The sequence below is a fragment of the Mauremys mutica genome, chromosome 1, assembly GCF_020497125.1.
Source record: "Mauremys mutica isolate MM-2020 ecotype Southern chromosome 1, ASM2049712v1, whole genome shotgun sequence".
Taxonomy (NCBI): domain Eukaryota; kingdom Metazoa; phylum Chordata; order Testudines; family Geoemydidae; genus Mauremys; species Mauremys mutica.
The window spans coordinates 262049000-262076081 of NC_059072.1; positions in this window are offsets into that span (position 1 = coordinate 262049000).

The window sequence follows — 27082 nt, forward strand, 5'->3', positions numbered from 1 at the left end:
GTTTCCGAGTGCACCAGTCAGGTACCATGATGCAGTAAGCCTCATATGTTTTTTCCCCTCCTTTATTCTAACAAAAATGCTCTGCTCTTTCCAGTTGAGCATCCCTATTGTTATTTCCCTTCCCCCTGTGGGAGCCTGTGTTTACAAACAGATGCAGATTTCCACTCCATTTCCGACTATTAGAAAATGATATTTTGTAGCATGGGTTTTTATCTTTCAAACGGGCTCTGCCTTGGAAGAGGCTCAAAATTAGTTTCTGTCCTTTCCCTGCATAGTGATTAGTTTGCATGCACTGAAATACAGAAATACCTGCCTCAGGAAAGGTGCTCTGTAGTCTTTCTGAAGGAATAAATTGCCCCTCCCTGACCAGTTGGCCTGTTACAGGCACTTTGTTGCCCTCCATCTCTACTCAGTGACCTGATCTATGTTCAGTACTGTGATTCAGCTACACTTCACCAGACACTCAGCAATTACATTTGAAAATGCAATCTTCTACTTTTTGAGACACTGAAGATGAGCACTTAACTCTGGTGGTGCCCCTTTCCACCAAGGAGTATCAGACAAGGCACAATACTTAGACTCAGTCATTTATTATCTATGTATTAAAATATTATGATTTATTTTTCAGATATGTACCAAAAAAAAAGGTTGTTCCTACAACACACAGTGGAAATACAATGTTATAGAAGCACTTCTACCTAGACTGATTCTCAGATGAAGGAATATTGTAACAGAAAGGAAAGGTGATAACATATAAAGCAATCCAAATTAGGTGTTCTCTGAGGCCCCAGCTGTTTCCCCAGTGTATTACCTTCATTATCAATTAATCTCTTTGGCCAAAAATGGGGGATTAAAGTTAGGGTGCTTATATTTAGACCCCTAAATAAGAAGCCTGATTGTCAGAGATGCTGAGCACCTGATAGCTTCCGTTAACTTCAATGAACTTGACTTCAAACTGTCTTTTGATTTGTATAGGTCTTGTCTTTTTTTCTTGTCTTAATGAGTAGTGGCTATTAAGAGAAAATTATTTAATTTATGGATTTTTTTTCCAGGGGTGCTTTCCCACACATCCGCTAACTCACATGAAGTAGCACTTTCCTCCATGTTTGGTCCCATTGAAGTAAATGGTACCGCTTATGGAATATGGTACTATTCGATCTGAGTGAAGGTGTCACAATCTGGCCTCTAGATAGCAGGAGACTTACTAGTACAGAGTTGGATCATGTCCTGTAATACTCTCTGCACTTGCACATTTAGTAAATGCATATCCTAACAGTGTGAAACCACAACAAGAAATGTCTTTCCTCCTTCCATGTGTCTTTTGATCTCCTAGCTTTATAAAAAGTGATCCTAGCTGACCTCCTTTCTAGCGCTAGACAAACAATTCACAGTTAATTTATTCTACTGAGTTAGCTCCTTTTTTCACTTTGCAAAATACTCACAAACATTTAGGTTTCAACAAATTTGCTCATTTTCAAAGTTATTTGAGGAATGGTTTAACAAAAAGTGATTTCAGTTTCTGGGTTGTTCACAAACTGTTTGCCCAGTCTGCTGCTTCATTGTTTGTAATAAATTTTCAGCAAGACTCTGGCCAACTCATAGCCACACTATGGTGGCTTCTTGTGCAGCCTGCATAAGGGCTGTCTGAAATGTCAACCTTTACCTTTCGTAGGAAGGGAGGAGACATTCCCATTCAGTAATGTGCTGGCTTTGTATGAGTTTATATTGTTGCCCTCCAAACTCTTCTCAAAGGGATCTACTACTACTAAAAAGCTGCAATCATTCTTCTTTAGTTCAAGTGACTGGGGTCTGTGCTTCTGGAGCTGAAAGATGGGGTTTCTTGTCCTAGGATTAATAGTAGTCTGCTGTCTGTGAAACATGGATTTGTTTACATTACTACCCCCAATGATAGCAACAAAGACTGACAGATGTCCCCATCTGTTTGTTACTGTTTGGGGAGGGATGCAGGGAGAATCTTCAGTTTGCTGGATTAAGTCTCATGATCTTCCTGTCTGAGCTCCATTTTGGAACTTTCAGGTAGGGAAAGGTCATGTCTAAGCCTGTAGTCCGTGTGAAATTTCTACTCAGATAAGGAAGAATCTGGCTCCACTCCTTGTGCAGTAAAGTGTAGTCTGTGTGATGGTGTAGCCAAGTTAGTTTGTAAGGTTTCCATTAGGCAGAAGTTGCAAAGGTGAATTTTGGGCCAAATAGAGCTGTAGTTTAGGGTTTGAAAGAGGAGTTTTTTTAAAAGGCTCTGAAACTATTTGTAAAAGCATAAGAATGGCTCAGCTCAATGGCCCATCTAGCCCAGTATTCTGTCTTCCAGCAATGGCCAGTGCCAGATGCTTCAAAGGGAATGAACAGAACAGGGCAATTATCAAGTGATCCATCCCTTGTCACGCAGTTCCAGCTTCTGACACATGGAGGTTTAGGGACCCCCCAGATCATGGGATTGCATCCCTGATCATTCTGGCTAATAGCCATTGATGGACCTATTCCTCATTAACTTAGATCATTCTTTTTTCAACCCAGTTATACTTTTGGCCTTTCCAACATCCCCTGGCAATAAGTTCCACGGGTTGACTATGTGTTGTGTGAAGAAGTACTTCCTTATGTTTATTTAAAACCTGCTGCCTATTATTCACTGTTCTTACTAGATTGGTTGGCTCATTTCTGAGAAACATGCATATTTCTTCAGCATTTTAGAGAAAAAGTATGGTCTGGGAATTAAAGCCCATAACTGGGAGTCAGGAGAGCTGTGAGGGTGGTAAATCCCAGAGCTCAGGGTCTAGCCCAAGCCAGAATGTCTACACAGCAAATTTTAGCCCTACTGCCTGAGCCCTGCAAGCCTGAGTCAGCTGACCCAGGCCAGCCACAGCCATGCCACAGGTCTGTTATCCCTGTGAAGATGTACCTTCTGTGCTTCAAAAGTTTCAAATGAGAATAATACTTCCCTATCCCATATACACACAGGTGCCGAGAGTCTCATTCAATAGATGTTTGTAAAGTACTTTCAGAAAGTCAGATGGGAAGCATTAGAGGAGTGCAAATTATTCTTAGTGTCATTTTACAGATGGATAAATTTTGATTGCTCCAGTATATTACTTTTTCTATGTACTGTAAGAAAAAGTATACATTGGCAGGAATAGTTTCTACTGTCTAGTATGCTAAAAAGTACCATCAAGTTACCGTTACTTGAGGATAATAAAATAGCTAGAATCTTTGATGTAAGCATTCCAAAATTCACAGCTTTTTCCATCTGTACTTTTATGTTAATGAAGAGTTTAAAATATCATAAAGGGAAATAGAACAAAGACATCAAATAATCACATCTCTTGTATTGGCTAATTTACCAAAGAGCTTCCTATAGCTATCAATTTTTGCTAAGTGCACCTTATTCAACTAAAAGCTTTCATACCTGTTTTTCAAGTGGGAAATTTAACTATGCAACCAGATATACTGAACCTCTTACTACATGCAATGGGCAATGAAGGCTGCACGTAGGCTAACAATGAACTTTAACTAAGTGCTACTAATGAACTCATCCCTGAATCACAATTGGCAGGATCAAGAGTCCACTGACCTGGGAATTTACAAAACAATTTGAGCTGCTACTTATGTGATTTTTGTAAAGAGGTAGCATATCTACCATAGGAGATATTAAAGATGCTAAACAATAGCATCTACAAAATGTATAAAGTTAACCAGGCTAAATACAGCAAATATGTATTGTCTCATATAAATCTATAATCTCTCATTCACTATCAAAAGGTCAACTCCCACCTCCAAACAGCCTTCATCATCCATTCGTTACATTTTTAAACAAGCATCTTTGTGCTTTCTCCCATGCTATCCCCATGCTTGGGAGAAGCTCCCCATAAACATCTGTAAAACTAACTCATTATCCTCCTTCAAAATCCTCCTGAAAACGCTCCTTTCCTGTGAGGCCAACAAAAACTTGACAGTTGTTAGGCCACTGGTGTGCTGAGACCACACTGTACAATGCTGGCCAATGTTATCTCATTGTTGCCTTGTCCTCCCCCATATGTTTGTATCCATCCATTGTCTCTTGCTTTACACATAGATTGTAAGATCTTTAATGCAAATATTCTCTTTGTGTTGTGTGTGTACCTAGCACTGAGTACAATGGGGTCCTGGTTCATAGCTGGAGCTTCTAGGTGCTACAATAATATAAATAATAAATAATAATAATAAGTAAATATGAAGTTTGCATTTCCACAGCCAGTCATTCCTCTATACTGTAACTATGACAGAGATAACGAATTCGCCATTTGAGTTTATCTCATATTGAAATCTCTAATATACATTAGGAAGTTTAGGCTAGTAATCCAACCCTAGCACCTAAACGCTTTCTACAATGGTCTCTGACCATAATAGGTGTTGTGTTAGTAAGGATTAGGAGGAAAATGGCTCCAGGACAAGAAAGTTTGATGTGCAGGAAATTCATTTAAATTTTCACTTTATAAATCCTGTAATTTTACATGCTGAATAAGAGAGCCTGTTGTATAGCCAGCATCAGAGAACTAAAAGGCAATACACATTTTAGGTTTGAAGCATTTAAATAGAAAATTTGAAGGCAGCCAAATATTTAGAGTGAAAATATCCATAGAACTGTTTATGATTCATAGATTTAGTGCAACATCTTGTTATGTCATGACCTCTCTAAGACAAATATATATCCTAGTGGAAGCAAAAAATATCATCAGATCCTTCAAACTGAATTAACATACAAATCAGGGTTTACTTATTATAAAAACACAGAGTGGGAGCTGTTTAATATTTTAAAGGTAACTGAATGCACATACCATTATTATAACATTCATAACATTATATGAAATTAACTTAATGTAGCAAGTCAGAGGAACAATAATGCAATTTATGCAAAAACAGTCTTAAATTTCATATCACTTTGGATCAGATATTTGTATTCAGTTATAATTTACTGCAATGTATTTCAAGTGATAGGCAGAAATCTCTTTGGTAGTGTTTCACTCAATACAATACTTCCTACACATATGAAAGTACCTTCCCAGTACACTTTTATTAGTGTAAATTATTTACAAGATTAATCATGAAACCAAAGTTATACATATATTAAAAAGAGAAATCCCCCATCATTTGAAGTTTCCTATGTTAATTTCTAGATGTGTCATAGTGTATGTCTTCTGAATCCCTCTTTTGGTACAAGGCAATTACAATATACACATTTATTAATAAGAAATTAATGGTATTTTTGAAAGATGCACTTAATTTCTAAATAAAGTAGAGTGTTCAGTTCATAATGGACTGAAAAGACTGTGTTTTATTTAGGAGCAGTAACATTATCCCATAATTTGAATGGATGTGTTACCATCTTTAAAATTCTGATTGAGATATTTTCATGCAAAGTATCCTGTGATTGTTATAGAAGGAACAAGCTCTTTGCAATTAGTCCATATAAACATTTTGTTAATTAATTACCAACTATACTCATTAGCACATGCCTGCATGACAATGCTCTTGTTAACAAAAGGCATATACCAATGTCATTGCCCCCTGCAAATGGGGACTGGATCCAACCTTGGGGTAGCAATCAGCTTTAGGAGGATTTTTACTATGATAAACCACAATCAATGACTTAGAAGTCAATAATAGCTTCCCCTCTCCTGTTCAGATGGATTAACTGCTAGGAAATGATCCCAGTAATCAGAATGAAAACCACAATAATCGATTCATAGATTCATAGGCGGGCCGAGGATCTTACTGGCCGCCACTTCCAGCAACTCCCATTGGCCCAGAGCAGCGATCTGCGGCCAGTGGGAGCCGCGATCGGCCGGACCTGCGGACGGGGCAGGTAAACACACTGGCCTGGCCCGCCAGGGGCTTTCCCTATAGAAGCAGCGACCCCTGTTTGAGAAACCCTGATGTAGACATTTATCACAGGAGTTATGGTATGTCTTTTTCATAATTTAATTTCCATGCTGAGAGCAAGTGCTGTAAATACTTGGCATAGAGCAGTGAGCTGTACAGCTTACAAACTCAGACATTCTGGATGCTGCAGGGATTCAAGAAAGGCCCACATAAATTCCATGTTAGTGTTTCTACATTGACAGTGTTCTAAGCAGAGGGTGAGAATCTGTTTAGAAGCCACTGCACAGAAAAGTACAGAAAAATGCAACAAAAATTATTAGGGGTATGGAACAACTTCTATATGAGGAACAATTGAAAACACTGGGACTCTTCAGGTTGGACAAGTGAGGACTGAAGATCTATAAAATGAATGACGTGGAGAAAGTGAATTAAAAAACTATTATTTATCCCTTCACATAACACACCAACCAAGTGTCACCCAATGAAATGAACAGGCAACAGGTTTAAAACAAACATAAGGAAGTACTTCTTCACACAACACACAGTCAACTTACAGAATTCACTATCAAGGGATGTTCTGAAGGCCAGAAGTATAACTGGGTTCAAATAAGAATTAGATAAGTTCATGGAGGATAGGTCCATCAATGGCTATTAGCCAAGATGGTCAGGGATGCAATCCCATGTTCTGGGTGTCCCTAGCCTCTGACTGCCTGAAGCTGGACCTGGATGACAGGGGAATGATCACTCGACAATTGCCTTGTTCTGTTCATTCCCTCTGAAGCATCTCATACCAGCCACTGCCAGAAGACAGGCTACTGGGCTAGATGGACCTTTGGTTTTACCCAGAATGGCCATTCTTATATTCTTAAGAGACAAATATATAGCATTGTCTAAGTAATTACAGTAATTTTCTGAAGTGAAGAGAATTTTGTGGAGCACAAACGAGTATTCATTTATTATGTGAAATATTAATAAGCAACAACATTTGGGCCAGAGTCAAAGGCTTTTAGAGAAAAACACGTTAACGAAAACAACATTCCAATTCAAGTAACAGAACAGATACAGATTTGTAATAATTAACAAATTTCTTCACTGAAAAAACTGGTAGCTATGTTAGATCACACCCCTTCTTATATGTGCTTAATTTGGTAATTAGCACTAAAATGATTGACTGTTTTACAGGAATAGGCAAGTTTGTGATTCTTATTATGTTGTAACTTAGGAGAATGATATACTGCATTGTTGACTCTCGCCCGAGACATCACAAGAGCCTGAGAGAGGCTGAAATAAGACAACCAGAACCAAATTAATTTGGGGATGGAGGCAAAAGGGAATTTATAACTGCCAAGAGCCTCATTTTACTATGAAAGGGACAACCTTTGCCCCTCACAACTTTGGGGGGCAAATTATACCACCAATCACCATCCCTTCCCCCATAACAAACCTCTGAATATAGACTACAGCATTTTCAGTTCACATACAAGAACTGGTGCTTCATGTTTTGAAGTAACATACTGGGCAATTATTGAACTGCTAGAATGTAAGTAATATGCATTAGTCATAGTCCCACTTGTTGGTGCATTTTTAGAAATATCTCCATAGAAGTGAAACTTACCGTATGCCAATATCATCAGTTAACATTACTACACTGTGACACCCTGTACAACATTTGATACCCTGTACTCATTTTCACCACTTTTACATGGTTACGATATATTTTGTACAAAGTGGTGTCATTTGAAAACTCATAATCTGTTGAATATTATTATCCTGTTGAAATGTGTGTAACAACACTGCATGTGAAATTATGAGATTTTGATGTATAATTGTTACTGCAATATGTTGTAATTCTGAGTAACATCCATAAAACAATTCCTCAGAGACAAAGACACAATGGCACACCAGCAAAGTGCAATAGAGCCAGTACCTGATTAATCGCAGATTCACTAGCAGGGGAGCTGTAAACAGGAAATTTACCATTCATCTGAAAGACTGTTTGAAGCTGACATATGCAGTAGAACTGCCTACTCATATGACCCGGAAAGGATTTTTCCAGAACACAACAGTTGGGATCTAAGAAGAGAGAAAAATACCTCTACCTGCCCCTCTCCTCTTTATCTTACATCTCTCTGTTCATAACATCACCTGAAGAACACTGAACTAAGGGGAGTTGTCCTAGACTGAAAGAAAATCCAGCTTGTGAACTGAGAATTGCCTGCAGCATTGTGTGTGGTGAGAATTATGTTTGCTTCACATCTTATTTAGCTTGGTAAAGTTTAGGAATTAGCTTGTGGTTTTATCATTTTATTTCTTTTGTAACCAATTCTGACTTTTATGCCTTACCACTTATAATCACTTAAAATCTATCTTCCGGTAGCAAATACACTTGTTTTATTGTTTATTGTGTGTTTTACTGAAGTGTTTGGAAACCTCCACTTGAGACAATAAGGCTGGTGTATAAATCATTCCCATTCTTATTTATGAACATGTATGGTCCGGTGGGCTACTGAATAGTAGAAGTCACACATTTCTGGGGAGCAAGGCTGGGACTGAGGGATATGTGTGTGTCATCCTCTTTGTAATTTATGGATGGCTGGGCAGAGCATTCATGTACTAGCTTGGAGTGACATGGCATGCTGGCAGCTGTGAGTGATCAGAGCCTGGAGAAGTTTGCTGTTCACTAGCAGAGCAGTCTAAAAGTCATCCCAGGCTGAACAGCTAACAGGACATAGTAGTTCAGGTTGCACCCTGAGAAATGTCACACACATAATTCAGTGCAGCTGTACCACATCATTTGTGGGGAATTACAACCTTTCAGCCAGGACTACCATGCTACATAAGTGCACTGGCATTTGACTATGTTCTTTTTTTATAGGATCTGCTTTCACATTTCCATGGCTGTGGAGCAAATGGTAGTGTTTAGTAACTTGCTGTACCTGGAGTTGATGTTCTTGGACATTAATATTGATATATGTATTTTTGGCATTTTCAGGAGAAGCTGCTTCTATTAGCTGTTATTTTATGTGCTGGTATTTTTACTGTATGGCAAGAGTTCCCAGGTTCAGACCATGTTCTATGACCAATCAATCAAGAGTGTGCATTGGCATCAGCACAAGTGGAGTTTGCTGCCATAGCTTTTAGAACGACAGACATGGCAGCAGCAAGAGCATTAGCATGAACAGATTGTTATTGGTCAGTTCTCCTGCTCTATAAAGCCATGAAGCCAATCTTTTTTTGACATGGACAAACAATACATAGACAATTTTAAGATGACGATTTCCATAAAACCTTCTGAAGCTGGAATAAAATGAAAGAAATAGGTCTGGAGGTCAGCATATTTAGCCAAATGCTACCTTTGGTTCTTCATTATCTTGTCAGATGAAAAAAAAAACCTGCTATCCATACCCCCATTTTAAATACTTTTGTAAGTATAGCACATGTTTTGCCAATCTTTGACCAGTTGCCACTGTCTAATCCCATATTTTGAAATATGTTTAAGATAACTTAATAGCAATCACTCCATTCCTCTGGCCATCAAATGTGATTGCAGGAAAATTAATATTTTATTTTAAATTAATTTTTAAAAATTTATTCAAGGGTTTAACTTAAACCAAAACCAAGGATTTTTCCAACTGAGCCTTGGTAATGAAGGTAACAGAGCTATGTATCTTCTAAATTGTGTAAAAAACCCAAGGGTAGTATCAATATGAATTATGAATTTTCCTTACATTTGTTTATTTCAATTAGACCTATATGTAATATTTGTATTCAACTAGTTACCTTTTACAACAAACCAATAGCAAATTAGAAAGATATATGTGAAAAAAAATCTCTTGATGCTTTAATGGTACTTATCATCCTTTCTGGTTAGTCTAGTGACAAAAGCAACTGAAATGGCATCATCTCCTTAACCTGTGTCATATAAAGCTGTCTTCTTCTATCCCATTTCCTCCTATGGTTTCCCACATTGCAGATTTTGATGATAATTATATTGCCTGTTGTATACTAGAGGATCCTCAGCATACTTAAAATCAATTTTTCTCCTTATACTACAGCACAACCTATAGGCATAGGAACGTATGCTTATTTGAAATGAAAAGAACATTTTAGTAGTTGTGTTTTAGAAATTTTGTTGTTCTAAACTGACAAATCTAAATTAATTTCCTTCCCCACTCCTTTCTGGTTCTACTTTCATTCTCTGCATAGTATTTATTTTTTTAAAAAGCTCTGTAAATTGACCGAGTAGTCCTGGATAGGCTGCAGACTTGTCTTTATACTGTTCATGATAAATGTGCTTCTGGAAAGAAGTTCCAGAAGCTGCTAATGACATTTACTGAGACTCATGTTTTATAAACTGAAGACAATTTTTTTTTAACTCAGGCATTCTAATGTCAGAGTTATTCTTAGGTTCTGTAAATGATTTATGACAATGGATAACTGATAGGACTTTTGTTTGTAAAGATTACAGAGACCTTTGATATAGTAAATCATGCTATGGTGGGAAGATTACATTTGTGCTGCAGATTGCTTTGAAACTAAATAATTGAAGAAAGATTTTTTTCTTGTTAAACTAACTTTGAGATTGGCTCTTCCAATCTCAGGTTCCATAGTTATTTATTCTTAAAATCCACCCTTTTAGTTAATGTTCAGATATGTCAAACAAGGATTTACTTAATACATAACAGCACTTAAATTACACAATTGTAAGATGGTTAATTCACAGGTGTCAGAAGGCCTGGATTTATATTGTACTATGGAAGTCCCCTGTGTACTGAGATAAGTGACCCAACCTTGCTGTACCTCAGTTTCCACATCTACTAAATGGGAGTAACAATATTTGCCTATCTTACAGAGATGTGTATCTTAAAAGTGGCCTGTGAAGCAAAAAACAAAATGCAGCAACATTTGTTTGGGTATTTCAATGCCTTATATTCTTATGATATATAGAGATACTGCCAACTATCTGTCTGCCTCTCTCTTATACAAGGAAGCACAGATCTTTGGAAGACCTGAAGAATGTCAGTGTGGGCTCCAAGCTAAACTGAAATTCTTCTTCCCCTTGCTTAGTGAAGTCAGATTCATATGAATGGGAAAGAAGAACTGCTCTTCCCCTCACTCTTATGACATCACTATTTCCGAAGCTCCAAAGCAGTTGAGAAGGAAAATGGAGACCTGCTATATGTTATGTTAAGGGAAGCAGGCGGACGCAGAAAAACGGGGAAAACCTGTGAGGTCAGAGTGATACATCATAAAAAAGCAGTCACCAGCAAACATTTTTTTACTTTGCATGTAACTTTTCATATTTATAAGGCACTATGGAAGTGCCATGTATCATTACCAAGTATCTATCTCCACACAACATACTACTGTCAAGTATCAGAGGGGTAGCCGTGTTAGTCTGGATCTGTAAAAGCAGCAAAGAGTCTTGTGGCACCTTATAGACTAACAGACATTTTGGAGCATGAGCTTTTGTGGGTGAATACCCACTTCGTCGGATGCATGTAGTGGAAATTTCCAGGGGCAGGTATATATAAGCAAGCAAGAAGCAGGCTAGAGATAACGAGGTTAGTTCAATCAGGGAGGATGAGGCCCTCTTCTAGCAGCTGAGGTGTGAAAACCAAGAGAGGAGAAACTGGTTTTGTAGTTGGACAACCAAGAGAGGAGAAACTGGTTTTGTAGTTGGACAACTACAAAACCAGTTTCTCCTCTCTTGGTTTTCACACCTCAGCTGCTAGAAGAGGGCCTCATCCTCCCTGATTGAACTAACCTCGTTATCTCTAGCCTGCTTCTTGCTTGCTTATATATACCTGCCCCTGGAAATTTCCACTACATGCATCCGACGAAGTGGGTATTCACCCACAAAAGCTCATGCTCCAAAATGTCTGTTAGTCTATAAGGTGCCACAAGACTCTTTGCTGCTACAACATTCTACTGTAAATAGTTGATTTATAGCACTATTGCACCTGCTGTGTCTTTCGAATATAAAGACACTGAGGCATTGAGCCTCATTATGTAGCACAGTTCAACTATTGCAAAAGCATTATGTAAAGGTAAAAATGAAATAATAACAATGTTTTAGTTTACTCCTAACTCTATGCTGCCGGACTGACTAAAACAAAAACCTGATCTTAGCTCATATTCAAGTGAAAAGTACAATAATACAAACTGGACATACAGTAATATGTGATTACTTGAAATCTCACTTCAACCCTTTTATCAACTAAAATTCAGTTTTAAAAGAGATTTTGTAAAAGGTCCAATGAGAAATCTTCTTCCAAACCATCTGGATGTATTCAATTTGTATTGTGAAAGGTCCAAAATTGTAAATCAGAACATTAGAGAGACAAGAGGGTATATATTTTATTGGACCAACTTCTGTTGGTGAGAAAGACAAGCGCTCTTCTTCTGGTCTGGGAAAGGTACTCAGAGTGTCACAGCTAAATGCAAGACTGAACAGTTAGGTTAGCATAAGTGGTTAGCACATATTTTAAGAGACCATTCAAGGTGAAGTGGCCTGTTAACACCCCTGTAGTGATAGGACAAAAAGGGGGTGGGGCTAGTAGGTCATAAATTGTTATAAGAAGCCATAAATCCAGTGTCTTTATTAGGACCTTGCTTTTTAGTGTCTAGAAAAATTATGCATTTAAGCTCCCAGGCTCATCATTTCAAAGTGTTGTGCAGGTTTCTTTTGAGGATGAAGACTGTTAGGTCATATGTAAAGTGATCTATTTGTGAAAAGTATTCACCCACAGCTGATAGGGTATTTTTGTCTTTTAACATTTTCCTGTGTGAGTTTATTTGAGAGCATAGTGATTGTCTGGTTTTACCCACATTGTTGTTATTGGGGCATTTAGTGCACTACACAAATCAGAACATGCCAGTGCCAGAAAAACATCTCTTTTCTAGATGAGGCAGGACCATAGGATGTGATTTTTTCATCACTTTCTGATGTCCCATGGAAAGAAACTATTCCATCTATAGTCTTGCTATGCTCTAGCTCAACCAAAAGTTAAGGTCCTGATGCAAGCATTACTGGATGAAATTCTATGACCTGTGTTACACAGGAGATCAGGCTAGATGATAATAATTGGCTATTTTGGGCTTAAAATCTATTAATTCTCTCTCTCATTCTCTTATTTTTAATTAAAGTTGGAATTACACTAGTGTACATTAAAATGTCAGTATTTACCATATTTTTATCATACTGTATTATCAAAATAAGATCTGGTCATTATGAGATCATTAGCAGGGACATTGAATAACTTGTAATATTAAAAATGTGCCATTTCTATCTATTTGAAATAGATATTTGGGCTGGAGAAATTTGGGCTGGAGATACTTAGATCAAACATCAAAACAGATTAAATGAGAAATTGTGGAATTTTTTTCCAAAACATAGTTCAATCAGTGAACTAACAAAGTTTTGAATTCACAAATATTTCTTTGAATCCACACTTGCTGAATTTCAGTTAAATCTGCTATCTAAAATTCAGCTTATGCCTAGAGATCACATTACACTTTTAGGGAAATATCACATTTTTCTATGATAAAGATACTCACTGTGATAAGGTAAATGTTGATAAGGTAATTGTGATGGGGTGCAACTCACCACCTCCTAACGCCTCATGCTGGTCATCTTGCCAATCAACTGCACAGGTTGGCATGCTAACTTTCGGTGATGTCTTGCCCACTGTCACTTCTGTTCCTGGAAGCACACTGTTCCAAGGAACATAACATCCTCTTCAGGACACAGTGGGCTGTGTCCCACTCTGTTCTCCCCTGTTCCGGGGGAAGTGTACCACCGTCTGGTCCAGCCACTTCCCCACTGCTGAATGGGGATGAGGGAGGGACCCAGGCCCACCCACTACTCTGGGTCCCAGCCCAGGGACCCAGTAGATGGCAGCCACACACTGCATACCTCCAATCTCTCAATCTACTTCCCTGGGCCACTTCCCTGCAGCCCTACCACCTTATCTCAGGGCCACAGCATGCCAGTCTTAGCAGTCAGCCAGGACCTCTCTCTCTCTTCCCTGAGCCTGTCCAACTCCATTCTGTTCAAGGTACTAGCTTTCTTCCTCCTGCAGGGCTTCCAGTTCGCCCTCCTCAAGCTCCAGGGAGCCACTGACTCTGCTCTGCCTTGCAGCTCTTCTTATATGGGCCTGCCCCACCCTGATTGGCTGCTTCTCGCAGCCCCTCTCCTATTGGCAGCTTTTCACACAGTCTCCCTAAGGCTACATTAACCATTTACAGGCCAGTGTGGGGTGGACGCCCCATCACACCATGTCAAGTATCAGGGGGTAGCCATGTTAGTCTGTATCCACAAAAACAACAAGGAATCCAGAGGCACCTTAAAGACTAACAGATTTATTTGGGCATAAGCTTTCATGGGTAAAAACCCCACTTCTTCAGATCACACCAAGGTATCTGCTCCTTTTAGGTAGACCAAGAGCAAAATAAGTAGTCCAAAAAGCAAAATAATACAAAATTAACAGCACTTTTCCACCTACAGCACCCACTGAGACTTTCTCTCTTCCCTTTCTAGAAATAACAATCTTTCAAGTGGGCAAGACAAAACTCAAAATAGGGCACAAAATAAGCTTTCAAGCAAGATGTCAAGTATTTACTGGGTCAGATATATGGCATTTCTTGCAGCATATCCAGTCTTGACCAAAAGCTGGAAGTGCTATGATGCATAAAAGTGAAAATTATCTCCACATTTTCATGCATACAGAGAAGTGTTTGGTTTGAGTTGGGGAAAATTTCAGGTTAGTTCTTATTTCATGCAAACCAGTTTGCCCTTCTCTAATAAATAGTCAAATCCTCCTGGATCCATTACAGAAAAATATTAAAAGAAGAAACCAACCATTTTATATTATTCACAAAGAAATAGGGAGATGTAATTTCTAAAGGGGGCCCTTTGACTGACACTCTGCAACTTGCAAGAGCATATGTAAATCTGTAATTTGCTGCCTTTTCATAAATTCCCCTTATGCACCTTGTAAAAATTAAAATGGTTTTTGAGCAAATCTTGAAGTTTGCAACATCAGTATAAATAAAGCTCGTTAGGCACTAATATGCCAGAAGTATTATACTTGACATCTAGCAAAACATCTGTTATTTCATAATTCATACTGAGTAATATCTATAGGGACACTGTGGGTTAATATTTCCTAGGTGATTATTGGTACCATGATGAAAGTCCTTTGTTTCTTTCATCGTGAGCCATTTAAGAGAAATAACCACGTTCCAAATATTAATTCCTCTCAGACTGTATTGACTTTGAAGTTCATTTATCCATGTCTTAATTCATCATGTATCACACTGCATCTGAGTCCGCTTAGGCAGCCCATGAATGCCTGCCCCTGAAAAAGGAGGATGATTCACGTGAGTAGACTTGTAAGAAATTATAACTATGACAAGGGTAAAGCAAAATTTAAAATGATGCATGCCAGTGTTTTTGTAGTGCCATAATTTCTCATAGGAATTGGAGTTGTCAGCCAAACGACGTGGTAATGCTCCATGTCCTAAAGTCAGAGCACATCTTTGCCAGGCAGGAAAAATAACAAACACACAAAATTCCATTCCAGAGTCTGACATAAGGTGCTAGCAAGCATAGAATTTACCCTTGTAACAGTGGCAGCACTTCCCACTAGCAAAAACATCTGGGAAAAAATACAGAACTAGTCTCGTTATCTCCTGCATACACTTTGATCTGGTTGGAACAATGCCCAAAATATTAGCACTGAAGCTGAGTGACTGCTTCAAGCCCCCATAACCCTGAAGAAGTTTAAGTCTGAATTTTTGTTTAGTTGTGTATGCCTGTTTTGTTTATTCAATCAAAAGGTTTGCAAGCAAGGAAACAGGAAAATATTTCACTATTTGAAATAACGGTCTCCCAGTTATGTACTGAAAATGCACAAATATGCATTTCAAATGATCAGACTGCCTGATCCAAATTCACTGTGACCTAGGGAAGTTATATGGATGTATGCAGCTTTTAAGCTTTATTTCATAAAAGTAGTAGCTCCAATCCAACCTATATAAAGAGCATCAACCAATATAGCGCTGCAGAACACCAGGATACAGGCTACCAATTAAGGTCAAATTTTTCTATTTTTTTCTTAAATGAATATTCTCCCTGTGGAAGATGGCACTAAAAGCTGAAATTTTCAATCCATCCACAGAACAAGTACAGCACAGGTAGTAACAGTGCAAGCTTTCCTGGACTACATTGTGAGTGAGTCTAAACCTTGTTCTGTAGGGACCAGCGTTCAAGGTTTCTATATCAATCAATTCCTCCACTTTTCTGTTGGACTGAGATCATCAACTTGTTTCACATAAGCCCCTAATGGGCATCACAGAGTAACAACTTTCAATCACTACTGCATCTCATTTTAAAAAGTGAAATAGTGGTGAAAGGCTCAATAGCTATAAACTAATCTGATGTACCCATTGCCCCTAATTAAATCTCCACTCTGCCTTCTGCAACAGAGTTAGGCTTTTTGTAATCTCTCTCTCTCTTTCACTAGATAATTCAGACTGAAGCGGCTAATTGGCTAACAAAAATATGTTAAGTTTGAAGTGGCAGGGCTGATAACCAAAAATGGTAATCTTTCAATAAAATCAGCTACTGTATCAGATCTGCAGGGTGGTAAGTTTTGTACCTATCTGAAAACAAGAGTCAAAGGATATCCTCAATCACTGATAACTGCCTTACTTCCCAAACCAGATAAATTAATTAAAAAGAAAATTATAAAACACTCAGAGAAACTTAACATATTGGTGCTTAATCAGCATGGCTTCGACAAAGGAAAATCATGCCTCTAGGTTTGATGCACTGTGGCAGTTCCTACACCTCTATAATCATTCCATTCAATTTTCTTCAAACAAAAGTAACCTTTGAATATACTGAAGCCTTTCGTACTGACCCAACTCTGTCCCCCATTTAAGTGAACAGTAAAACTCCCATTGCCTTGACCAACACTGAGTGCTTTTAAAAATCCCACTCCTAGTACCCATATTAGAGGGTGAATCTTTGGAGTACAATTTAATGTTGGGAAATTTCATCCAATTTCATCCCCTTACTGTAGGTCTGTGAGGGAAATTACAGAACACAGGATAGGAGAGATGCATGTTTGATGAGTGAATTAGAATTATCCAGGTCCCTCTTCCCATCCTCACTCCACTCACATATATGAAAAAGTGTGACTAGAGCACTCAGACAGAATGTTCTAACTTTCAACTAGCAAAGTTCAAATGTAGTTAAACTTTACAAATGAGTGAACATTCAAGCAATGAAGCCCTTAACGAGGCACAGGTCCAGCATAGCACTCAAGAAAATTCTTAAATTTAGGCACATGATTTTATGTATATGTGCACTTCAGTCGGGATGTGTGATGGCATCCCGGATGGTAGTCAGGATGTGTGATAGCAGCTTGTAGACATAGCCGAGGTAGCTTTAATCTCACTAGCTTGGCTAACAATAGCAGTGAAGCCACAACAGCAGTGGCTGTTTGAGTATGGATGCAGGATCCTGGTGGGTGAGGCTAGCCAGTGCAACCACCCATGTTCCCACAGCTTCACTGCTATTGTTTCTCAAACTAGTCTTGATCTAGCTAAATCAATCAACTGGAGTGTAGACATATCACTCAGTGTTTTGTTGGATCAAAGCCTAGTTCTCAGCTGGCATGTCATGCTTCCTTTTTTTTACACATACAAATGAACAAACACATTAGGGGATGGAAGTTGTGGGATACAGAATTCAAATCTGAGCACAAGAGGAGCTGCTGGATGTTCATCACTTTTGAAGAAGCAGGTCACTTATTTAATATCTAAATATGGATTTAGGAGTGTAACTTTAAGCACCTATTATTGATAATCTTGGCCAGAATATTTCAAATTTTACTTTGGTGGGTAACAAGTGCTCTATATGTGAACAATGAAAGCATAAATATTTGGATTCTTAAGTTAACTGTTGGGAATGAAATCCTAAAGATATTTGCTATTGCTTTGTTTGACTAACTCTTGCTCTTTTTTGTGTGTGCATGCATGTCATAAGATCAATAAAATCTACAAACAGCATGTAAATAAAAACAAATATGTAGAACTCACAACTTTTTGGCATTAAAATGACCACCTAGAATGCAAACTTACCTATCTAACAATAGATTGCTTCATTTTGATTGTTGTGTCTAAATCTTGCCAAGAGAATTGATACTGAACATGTTCTGTTATTGTTCATATTTGATACAAATTCTATGATGAATAGAAGAATGAAGTGTATAAATACTAATGATTAAAGCATTCAGCAAAAGATAGTAGCATGACATACTGCTTTGACTTTTCAGCATTCTTTACTGTGATTGACTGTGTATTCCATCTCTTCCCATGGGACTGTGACTCTGAAAACAGAAGAAAACTTAAATAGTCAACCAGTCAAATGATGGAGCATTACAAAGATCAAAGCAGTCCAGCACTCAGTTATGTAATATACAAAATACAAGAGTCATCAACATTCAAAACCTTATTTTTTGTGACAAAAAGCATATAAAGAACAGAAAATAGTCCATTATAAATCATCATTCAGGACAATAATCGTAACAAGAATGAGAAATCGAGCCAATGTGTCCAATGCTCATTATGATGCTTAAATTGTAACCTTATGGTCCTCTTTGGAAACCAGACAGAAAATAGACAAGATGTAAAAAATGTTTAATGAAGGTATTTTTAAAAAAAAAACGACAATCTCAAATGTAGCAATAAACACATCATGCCTATCATAGAAAATAATATGAGCCATATTTGGTGCTATCATGAGCAGAGTTGGGCAAAACAACAGAAAAAAATAATGAACATTTCATGAAATTTGTATATATGCATGATTTATTTGCAAATAGTTTGCACAGTTTTTATAAGGATCTGGTCATAAAATGCAAATTTTACTGGCTTAATAGAAGTGTTAATGAAGCACAAAAACTGTCCTCAACAAGGAAAATACATATCAGTGGGTATATTCTGATACAAATCAACAGGAGTACATGTATATTCTACCCCATATAGTAAGTCACTGCAGTCCATGTGTTTACTTCTGGAATAAAGAGCAACTCAACATAAATAAGGCAACCAGAAACTGGGCCTGAATAACCTCTTGAAAGTTATATCCTTGAGAACAGATTACACAAAAAGAAAACCAGTTCATTTTTAAATCAGTACAGTACTTGGAAAAAGCGTATGAAAGAATCTAATGTACAAGGTTAATGAAAACATTTTCAAATAAATATGTTAACTGAGGTCTTATATAGAAAACCATAGTAATACAGAAAAAAATAGCTAGCCATAAATAAGAAGCTGATACCCGGTACTGTAGTTTACCACATTCTGTACTCTGGAATTCTCTAAACCAAAAAGTTTTCTATGATCAAGTTCAGAACATCGCTTGAACAAATACTGTTGTGCTGTCACATCTTCCTCTGAAATTAAACAAAAGACAGAAGTAGTAGCTGGGGGAAAGGAACAAACCCTCAAAGGTCAAAATAGATCGTGATGCATCATTTTGACTTCTGTTATTGCTAGTGTACAGAACATTTGTGAGGGAGGAAAAGCACAACAGGGCTGTGATTGTACAGAACATTGCAGGCACCTCTGGATCTCTGAAATGTTGATAGTCATCGAGGCACCAAGATCAGTGAAGGACAGAGGTTAGAGAAAACAAACAGACAGCTCAAATTAATAGCCAATATAATTCTTACAAAACTCCAGCTGAAGTTAACTCCCATATAACTCAATCTTCAAAGTGTGCTGGATATGTATTTGAGAAACAAAGACATTTGTCAACCTTTAAAAACTCCCATGAGCCCCTTTCTATTTAATTCCACAGTGCTCATCCTGTTTACTGCATTGAAAATCATTCCAAATTAAAGGTCAAAAATGGGAAAAGTTAACAAGGGCTTTGACACAATAAGGAATATGAACCCTGTGAAAATATTTATTTGGCCCTCTGCCCTGGTTGCAATCAACTGAAATTAGGGGAAGGAACAAACATTTCAATTTTAAAAAGAGGTAGAACAAAATAAAGCTATCTGGTGCTGTAGCTTAGTGCACTCTAGTTTTTTTATACCTTCTAAATCCTGCTTTGAGCATAAGTCAAATCTGAGCTCAAGTTGTACAAAACTCAGGTGCTTTTATGTCCTACAGGTTCATGTGAATTTTTTGTTCAGTGTCCCTCCACAGGGATCTTTCATGTACCAAATTTTATTCTGAGTTTTATGGTACAATAAATCCGAAAATTCAAAGTGAAACAGCCAAGACTACAAAACCATGCATCTTTTTGACCCCATGTTTTCCTTCTCCTTCACTTTTAATGTCATCAGAGGTCATTAGGTGACACTCTTGCATACCGTGTATACTTTAGGACAGGACAGAACATGTTGTTTACAGAATTAATCAAACTGGTGTGAGTGTATTCATGAAATCTCAACAAAAAGATCTCTTAAATTATTGTTCACATTTTTGAATCCTTGAATTTTAGTTTTCCAGATCCCCTAAATTTCCGAAATTTATTCACAGGGCAGAATGCAAAATTCATTTTCTCCTCCACATTTTGTGTATCTGAAATTTCACCTAAAATATTGGCCTGGCGGCTATGTTTGGCAATTTTTATTTGCAGAAAATGGGAAAGATTACAGGAGTTCTCAAACTTTTTCCATATGTCATCTACAGTTTAATAGAGACTTTGTCTCATTTGCCCTCTTCCCTTCCCATCTGCAATTGCATAACTTGCATGTGAAAGCACCAGTGATTAGCTCACATGGAAAAACAACATTATAGGTGCATATAACATTGTTAGCTGTCTTTGCATATAATGTAGCATCTGGAAATGAGGAAATTCAGTATCATGTAACCATCAAGCATTCTATGGGCCATCAACAAGTGCTCCACAAACTACCGGTGATCGATACCCAGTAGGATGCAGCAACACACAGGAAGTTGCATGCATATTTATATTACATTAGACACACACAAAGTCCAGGGGCCCCATCCTCCCATTGCACATGTTACTCCCAATAACTTCAAGAGTTATGCACAATCAGCAGCACTTCTTTGCCATTATTAGAATCCAAATATTAAAATTTGTTTCTTGGAAGCAAGTATAGATATAGTCCTGCACTTGCCTCCACTCCAGTTATTCCTAATCCAAGGGAAAATGAGCTATTTTTATTTTATTTTAAATTATAATAGAATGATAATGCAACTTGCCAGAATGAAGGCCCTGGAGCCTGAAGCTCTAAAGAACCCAATAAATATACAGCATGTATAAGTTTCCTCATCCTGCCCTGCCTGAATGCATCCGGTCTCACCTGAATGGACTGCTTTGAACGACAGCAAAGTAATTCATTTTCCAGGCTTCAACTGTCTTTGGCCTCTTTGTTGAGAACATTGATTAGCAAAAAGTGTGAGAGTGTTTATGTGTTTGAGAGGCCTATTCTCCTAGATACTGGATTGAGACCACCAGCTGATTTTATCCAGTTCACTAACCCACTGTCAACTGGTAATGATTTTCTGTTATTATTGACCTAGGCTACATTCAGATGTGAAAGATCTTAGGATCCTTTTGCCAGTTGGTGGATCAATGTTGTGGCTGTAATGCAATCTATTACTGAAACGTAAAGATGGACATTGTTATGGACATAAAACGTAGGCTAACATTCTCCTCTGAGAAGTTGGGAAAGTGTCATATTATCACAATTGAAAGAAATTGGCATCTCTCTACTCAAGAGCAAGATTCCAGTACAAAGGGAAGGATTTTCCTGGGAAATGGAGGACTTTTCTTGTATAGTTTAAAACAGGTTTGTTAGGACACCGGCAAAATTTATTACACCATTAGATTATACAAAATAACTACTTACTCTACAAAAACAGCATTCATAAAGAATCATCGCCCTGAACTAGCAATCACTGGCAAATAAATGTGTCCAGACAGTGTGCACACTAAAATTACCTGGAAATTCCATTAATAATATCTAGCAGTCCACCCAGGGTATTATTTTTCATTCAGGCTCATCCATTAATTTGAAATCTGCAGTAAAACAAGAGAAATGTGCTTTGTTATATTAAAACAATTCTAAATTGTGACATCTCCTTGGAAGTCTTGCTGAGAAAAAAAGTATCTAGTGAGTTTTAATGTTGGCTCACAAATTTATTTGCACTTTGCTGCATTTAATAGCTCATCAGAATAAATATAAGAAAAGCCGCTTATGCCCATCTCTGTCCTGGCAATTTGGTTAAAAGCATGGCACTATAGCTATGTTGCTAGAGCACTTCCTTTGAGCTGATTTGTTCAATTTTTTACATTTATTTGATTAATATGACACGTAAGCCCACTAACAATCTCTTCCCAGTATGTTTCAGGTAAGTGCTACAACAGTGATTCAGGATGTAAGTCACTAATAAAAGTCATTATGCTAAGAGGATCCAGCACAACTGACCAAGAATATATTACTTCATCATCTCTAAAAAGTTTAGTAGACCAGCAAAATAAATCATAACCCAGCTCACGCAGAGAGGGCATAAGCGGCTTCGTATACTCTAAGCACTTTATCTTAAACTATTCAGATAAAATGCAGATGCTCAGTGGGGGTAAAGATTTTTAGCTAGAGGTGAATTTCAACAGGGTCAGTATTATCAAAATAAGTAGCAGTTTCTTGTTCTAAAGCTCTCAAAGCATTTATGAACATGAACTTTTCTGCTTTATGTAAAATCTCTCCCAATGAATGGCAATCTGAGAGTTACACCGTGCCAGAATTCACGACAAAGCTGGAAGACAGTGGCACTACATTCAAAAAGAACTGGAGTAAAATATTTAAGGTTCTGCCACTGAATCATGCATTTTACCTTTTCAGTGGTGGTGAGATGCACATGTGCATCAACAGGACAAAAAAAATTTTTACTCTCTATATATTTGTACAATGCCTAGCTCAATGGGACCCTTTGTCCTGATTGGAGTTTCTGGACACTGCTGTAATTAAACAAACATATGATTCCCATCAACCTATAACAACAAACAATTAAATAATAAAATAATAAATAACACATATTGTGAAAAAAATAAGTAATAGCAATAAATAATACATAGTAGACTCCCTCAGCATCAAATGTGATATGAATTATGTGATAATTACCTTGGCATATACCCAAAGACTACTATTTAAGCACAAGCTTGCAATGAGGATGAGGCAGAGCTTCATCATCCTAGGAAGAAAAAATGTGCCAAAAAAGTTAGGGCTAATCTACACTAGAAGCGCTAACTTGGCACAGCTGCACTGATACAGCTGGGCTACTGTAGTGCATCTGGTGAAGACGCTTTATGTCGATGGGAAAGAGCTCTCCCATCAGCATAATAAATCCACCTGAACGAGAGGTGGTACCTAGGATGGCAGCAGAAGCCGTCCCACCGACATAGCGCTGTCTACGCCGGTGCTTAGGTCACTGTAATTTATGTCGTTCAGGGTGGTGGCTTATTCACACCCCTGAGTAACAGAAGTTATACCAAAGTAAGTGGTTGTGTAGACCTGGCCTCAGAATCTTTCTTCAAGCCTCCCCGTGTACACGTGTGTGTTTGTTCGCCAGTCCACCCCTCTCCAGCCACTTTGCTAATTTCCCATCTTTTTTTAAAGAACAGCCCAAATACTTCTCTGCATCCTGCAATCAATCAGCTGTCCGCACACCTGCACCTTCTGTTACTTGCTACCCATTCTTCTCTCTCCTGTGTATTATCCCCACCTGCAGGGCTCTCACACTTTCTTATAACAACATTCCCGAATTTCTAATAGTTCCATATTATGATCAATATACTCTCAAATTAAACTGCATTGGAAAGTATACATGAAGCAATATTGGCTGCAAATACAATTGGTTAATATGAGTTCTTTGTTGCAAGGTACAAACTCAATACTACAGCACTTCTTCTCTACTCAGCCTCTTAAACTAGGATTTTAGCTGCCAGTGATCATAAACTACAATGATATTTTATACTTATTATAATATATGATGTTTTGTGGAAATAAGCGCTTAGGACCAGAGATGAATTGGAAGCTAAGCATCTACTTAGGTGCTTTTGACAATCCCATTAGATGCCTATCTATATCTTCAGATGCCTTTGAACATCTATCCCCAACTCCCATTTAATATCAGCTGGATTTGGGCACCGACCTTTGAACATCTTAGTCAAAACTTGTAAGTGACCAGGAACAGTTTCCACCACTGGTCAATTACTTTTAATTGTTTACCCATTGGAAGGAGGAAAGGAAAAGCAAACTACCCCTCAGAGAGCATAAGGACCAAGATTTGGGCTATTTCCTGTGCAGGCAAACCAGGGGAGGATGGAGGGATCCTTGTATTTCTTCGTCCTATGTATCCAAGTGGGGCGCCGCTGTCTGGCAGCTTTATAGAACGTAAAAGAAAACATTTGTTTTTAGTGGGTTAATGTTTTAGTGGCTGTTTTTATTGGGCTCTTTACAGCCAGAACTTGGTCCAACCAATTCCATCATGCAAAGCGTTTTCATCACTGAATTCCCATCCCCTGAAAAACAGGGTTTAAATGCTGACACCATCTTAACCATAACACCATGAACAGTGCCACTATAATTACCAGTAAAGGAAGAGATCCTAGACTATGAGACAGAGTGATGCTCTCATTAATTTCCCTGCCTGCTGCAACCAGCATTCAGACACAGCTCAGAGTCTAAAGGCCAAAAGTCTTATCAATCTGAGCAATAAACATTTAGCATAGCGAGATGGAATGTCATGAGGGGATGGAAGAGAAAAGCTTGTGTGCTTGCATGATGACCTTGAAGTAACAAATTGAAAATGTTAATAACAATTTAGATTAAGTTTTTGTAATGATTCCTTGATTATCATGATGACAAAAATTCAAATAAAATTAAATATAGTAAACGGGTGATACTTAGTAGATTTCATTATCCAGATTGGTTATTATAACCGCTCCAGGTTTACCTATGAGAGGATGCTTTACATATCAATACTGAGTTTACTTCTATTACATTTGCCAAGGATGAGCATATGCAAATAATTGTGAAACATTGTTTTTAAGCACTTGCAGAATCTGTCTTTTTTTTTTAATAGCAATGTATAGCTCACACCATTCAATATCAATCAGCAAGGACCCAGAGAACTATTTTTTCTGTTTACTTTATCTTATCAGTAACTTATTGCTTGAGGATTATATATTGTTGTGGAATTTTGGCCATTCACTCCAGATGTGACTACTGAAACTTCCATAGTAAAACTGAAGCTCTGGATAATCATTAAGCCACCTTGTGGTATGTCTTACAGTGTACATGTGTTGATATACCCTAGTTTATGCAAGGGTTATGAATGAGGGAACAGCCTAACAGATTAGACATTCAAGTCTCATGCATTTAGAAAATGGTTTGAATAAAACATATACTTTGATAAGATAATGAGCATTCCAGTACTTGGGCTATCTATCACTGGCACTATATAGGTCTATGTATATAGTCAGACTAGTGTGTCATGCAATATTACAGAGATCAGCAACCTTTAGCCTGCGGCCCACCAGGGTAAGCCCCCTGGTGGGCTGGGCCAGTTTGTTTACCTGCCATGTCCGCAGTTTTGGCCGATTGTGGCTCCCTCTGGCCACGGTTTGCTGCTCCAGGCCAATGGGGGTGGCGGGAAGTGGCGGCCAGCACATCCCTCGCCCTGCGCCTTTTCCCGCAGGTCCCATTGGCCTGGAGTGGTGAACCGCGGCCAGTGGGAGCCACAATCGACCGGACCTGCGGCTGCGGCAGGTAAACAAACCGTCCCGGCCTGCCAGGGTGCTTACCCTGGCAGGTCTCATGCCAAAGGTTGCCAATCCCTGCAATATTACATGTGATTTACTTCAAAACTTCCTTATATTGGATTTTTTTTCTTTCCCACTGGGGCATAGAGGACTTTAAATTAATTCCTTGGATATTTTAATTGTAAGAACACCACTAAATACCTCAATTTCCAAGATGGTTTGACCCTGATCCATTATGAATCAGATAAAGCTTCAATCATTCTTCTTTTCCAAGGGGCTTGACAATATCTTGAATTAATTCCTCATGATTTACCTATTCTGTTGTGCCTGGATCTTGCAATACGTATACTTGGCAGTTGTAACGAAGATCTGTTATGGATGGTGTTTCAGCCTTCTCCACTTCATTATCTATAATGCCAACACTCAAATTATTATTAACACAAAATTTAAAAGAAGTAAATTGGTTGACATTGAACAGTTTCTAATGGGTTGTCCTGGCAAATTCTGCAGCATAAAAACTAGTCATGCAACAGAGTAAGCTATATATGAAACCCCATGAGAAGCATAGCCAAGACAAATAATGAACAGGTGTTCTATCTAGACAAATAGGGAGCTCAAGCAAAGCAAAGCTGATAGGTTACTCTTAAGATCTTTGCTGCATTACTGGGCGCTTTCTCTCTCTTAACTCGGTAGCTGAATCGACATTCGCCAGCCTCTACCGAGCACTTACAGAAACTTCCATCCCTGCTGTGTTTAGTGAAGAATGGTTGTGGGGAAGGGCAGTGGTGAGCTGCAGCCAGTTCGCGCGAACCGGTTGTTAAATTTAGAAGCCTTTTTAGAACCGGTTGTTCCAGGACAACCAGGTTCTAAAAAGTTTTTAAATTTAACAAAGCTCGGGCAGCTGTCCACCCGGCCCACAGCCCCAGCTCACCTCCCCCTCTCCCCTGAACGCTCCGCCCTCCTTCTCCTCCCCCTCCCCTGCTTCCCACAAATCAGATGTTCGCGGGAAGCCTGAAACGAGGAGCAGGCAGGTAAGCCGGGCGGGGCGGACGGCACGCGTGGCCCAGTCCAGCTCCACTTTGAGCGGCTCCCCCTGGCCCCGGCCAAACTCCCCAGCCCAGTCCCGGCCAAGCACCCCCGGCTCGGTCTGGTCCCGGCTGAGCGGCTCCAACACGGCCCAGCTCGGGACCCATGGCACCGGCTCCAGTGCCGGCCCGGGGAGTCGGGCCCCACGGCTCCGGCCCCGCTGCCGGCCGAGTGGCTCCAGCCCGACCCGGCCCGGGGCGTCGGGTCCCGTGGTTCCGGCCGAGAGGCTCCGGCCCCGGTGCCAGCCTGTGGAGTCGGGCCCCACTCCTGGCCGAGCGGCTCCAGCCCGACCCGGCCCGGAGACTC